This window comes from Bombus pyrosoma, unplaced genomic scaffold (assembly GCF_014825855.1).
Source record: "Bombus pyrosoma isolate SC7728 unplaced genomic scaffold, ASM1482585v1 HiC_scaffold_4713, whole genome shotgun sequence".
In the NCBI taxonomy this organism is placed as follows: Eukaryota; Metazoa; Arthropoda; class Insecta; order Hymenoptera; family Apidae; genus Bombus; species Bombus pyrosoma.
Window position 1 is genome coordinate 131,450 of NW_025219972.1, and position 3,835 is coordinate 135,284.

A 3,835-nucleotide genomic window follows, 5' to 3' on the forward strand; every position below is an offset into this window, starting at 1 on the left:
ATAAAATAATTAAAAGCAGTGAAAGTGAAAGGTACCTTGTGAACAATTAATCATCGTAAAAGGAAGTGTATGTACAAAGACAGGTTATGGATCCATTTCGTAGAACATAGTATACGACTGTCAGCTGAAACGAATAGATAAACTAACCTCAATTGCTTGAGATATATATATGAAAGAAAATAATATTATTAAAAATCTACGATAATATTACAATTAAACTAAAAGAAGCAAGAATAACGGTCAATAATTGATGCCTGACAACAATTATTACAAGATAACGAGACTTACGGTTGGCCGATGGAAAATTTTGAGACCATTCTACTCACAGGTACAAGAATACCGAAGGTAATAAATACTGAGGTAAGCAATCATAACCTAAAAAGGAGAAAAACGTTGTAAAGAAATTGATAATAGTAAAGAAGTTTGTTACTCACATCAAAGGGTATACGCAAAAGTCAACACAGTTATAAGAAGCTTACTACCAAATTTAAGTAAATACTTATGGAGTGTTGAAGCAGATATTACCAATGACCAACAGGAAACTGAAAAACCAAGAAAGAATTAGTGACATTACCATAAAATAACTCAATGTTAACGAAGCGGTTTTAGCAAATAAGAAAAGGACAGACTATTTTACTATGCGAATACTTACAAAATGGAGCGTTTTCTTTTTACATATACTTACAGTTCTAGGATAAGTAAAGGTAATTATAATAAGCGTTGACAATGTAACGAAGAATTAGATGATACCAACACGTGTCGTGTAAGCATTCCAAGCGAGCGACGCAGCATTGAAGAATAGAATTGTAGAAACTATAAACAATAATGACTTCTTATTAACAATATATAGATTAGCTCCAAAATTATAGGTAAAACCAACAAGCACAAGACAACGACAACTTCATAAGTGAGAAACAGAAATAGGCCGACAGTGTAGAAATAAGTTAAGATTTAATTCAGGTAAGTCAACCGAGTATTAACGAAAGACGTAATTAAGATAAGAGATTGTTGTATTGCCCCAAGCTGTTATAGTACTATCATACTAAGTTTGGTATAAACAGATAAAGTTATGTTACGCAGAATGTAGAAATAGGTTAGAAATTAATTAAAGTTAATCGAGTATTAATGACAGACAGAATTAGAATAAAGGATTATTATATCGTACCAAGCTATTATGGTACTATTGTATTAAGTCTGGTGTAAAGAAATAAGGTTATGTTACGCAGTAGTGACGGGTGATAATACACTATACATACATTAAATTAAAATTAACTAAGCAAACACTCTATAAATATAACTACTCGAAACGAAGCACAAAAACAGCACCAATAACAAATTATACGTTTCAACAACAATGCTATTACATTAAAATAACACAGAGTATATATATGTATACACATCGCAACTAACACAAAAGGAATATTATTGCTATTAGAACTTTCAATTGCACTAGAATAGAATTAGGAACAAACAACAGATAAATAATTATCTTAGTACTAAATAGAATACACTACACTTGCTATTCACATTGAAGTGTAACACACTGTAAACATACACATTATAACGAACACAAAACCAATATTATTGTTGTTTCAAATTCCAACTGCACTAAAATAGAGAAAAAATAAGTATTTCCGTATTAAACAAAATTAAACGACACATCATCATATCCTTACTAGAAACATTCACAAGCGGCTATTTTGGATTGTCACAAACATAATGTAGCTTTTACGCATGCGCAATGAAATACACACAATAATAATATACACCATAATTCACACCAAATAATGTTAACTTCAACTCAATTACACTCCATTAACTAAAATAAATTAGAAGCAGTCAACAGATAAATAATAAGTCTAATATTAATAAACTATATACTAGGGACATTTACAAACGGCTATTTTGGATTGTCACGAACATGAAGTAGTACGTACAATAATTATATAAACTATAATTAATATAAAATAATCTCAATTCGATTACACTTCATCTACTAAAATAAATTATAAATAATTGACAGATAAATAATAAATTCAATATTAATAAAAGTCACAACATACTAGAGACATTTGCAAACGGCCATTTTGGATCAACACGTGAATGTAGTAACTTTTACATATTGCAAAATAAATTATATTTTCAATGAAGCAATGAATATTTAATAAAATGACAATAAAACAAATGGAAGATTGTAACAAGAAAATGAATAATAACTAATGCAAAATAATACAGCATTATTATATAATAATGGGGATAATAAAAATTAATAGAGTTCAGCCATCAGAAATGAAAATAAATTAAATTCACGATTGATGAATTAATAAAGTATGGAAATTTTTTTTTGGTGGTGACAAGTTTTACAAACAAAACAGGGGCACGATCAGTCAAATTTCCTTCGGAAATTTGAACCCCGCACTCCGCACGTGTCGTAACGAAAACTACAATATGCAAATTACGCGAGCGGTGATTCGAACACACAATAAACTAAAAAAAATATAATAATAAAATAAAATAAAATAAAAACACTAATAAAAGATTAACTAAATGTAGACACACGTAATACTACTACATATGGGCGACTAGTAGACTAACAAATAGGGATGTAAATACATATATATGAAACGCGAAGATACATTGAATAGAATCAATTAATAAATTAAAAGTATATTTGGACCATTAAATAATACTGATGAATGAACCGAACGAACCGCGAACCGATCAAAATAAAGAACGAATGTATGCGACGTAAGAGCAAGGTAAATAAAATAAAATAATAGAAATATGTACTTTAACGAAATAGTAAATATAGTAAAAACAATATAACCTGTACTAACTGCCGCGAACCGATTGAACTAATCAAGAATAAACTATGATTTGATAACTCGATTAAAGATAAATTGTGATCTGAAGAATCAATTAATTAAAAACAACTCGCAAACTAATTAAAGATCACGTCTTGATATTATACCGTAATAACATAATATACAATCAAAATAATCTATGATTTGACAATACAAATTACGATTTGAAATCAATCAAGAGCAAACCGCGATTTGAAAATAATCCATGATTTAAAAATTCAAACTACGATTTGAAATTCTATCAATCAAGAGCAACCCGCGATTTGAACAATACACTTGTTACGTCGCGTGGGACATTTGCACGCCATCCTTCGCTACCTGGCAGCCAACGGCCAACCTACAGTCTTCCCGATTTTCAATAGACCCCGAACCCACCATAAAGACATTAACCTTTAGCTGCATTGTCTCCACACATGTTTGCCAGTCAAATTGCATGTCTGGAGAATTCTCTAATTCTAGAAGTATTTGCAGTTTATGGCTGGGTCTTGGAAAGGTCCTTGAGTTTATTAGGCGCTCTTAAGAATCACGGAGAAAACGGACAGTCACCAGATGAGAAAAGCTAACACATGTCCATCATAAAAGGCTGTTTTTCATCAGGAGCAAAGTCCACCGCCGCTCTACGTTGGTGGGAGACTTCTGCATACCCTGTTCATTAGAGTGGGTCATCACCAATCGGCATCGCGGATCGTTACCGTTACTTCCTGTACGAAAAGTGTGAATAACGAATCCGCGTTCTTCGGTCAAAGGACACACCCACACCAAGCTTTCCTCCGAGACACCTTAAGGGCAGTTCAGCATTCCAATTCATTCCAGTACAATTCTCATTCCGAGTCCAGTACAATTCTCGGGCGTTCCAGTTCAGCACTTATCGAGCAAGTGGTCAAGCAGTCATCACCACGTCTCTCTCGGTCAAGTCATCATCAAGTGTTCGGTCGAATACAGTCAGTCAACGCAACGATACTAAAAGAGTC

General features: G+C 32.2%; 1 long non-coding RNA gene across 1 annotated transcript; it reads right to left on the minus strand.

Annotated features, from left to right (window-relative positions):
* Position 1: 1 nt before the first annotated feature.
* LOC122577467 lies at positions 2-1,666 on the minus strand. Its single transcript, XR_006320322.1, has 5 exons — positions 1,515-1,666; positions 686-813; positions 435-542; positions 289-375; positions 2-124 (listed from the first exon to the last, which is right to left on the minus strand). It is a non-coding gene; the product is annotated as an uncharacterized LOC122577467 (long non-coding RNA).
* Positions 1,667-3,835: the final 2,169 nt, after the last annotated feature.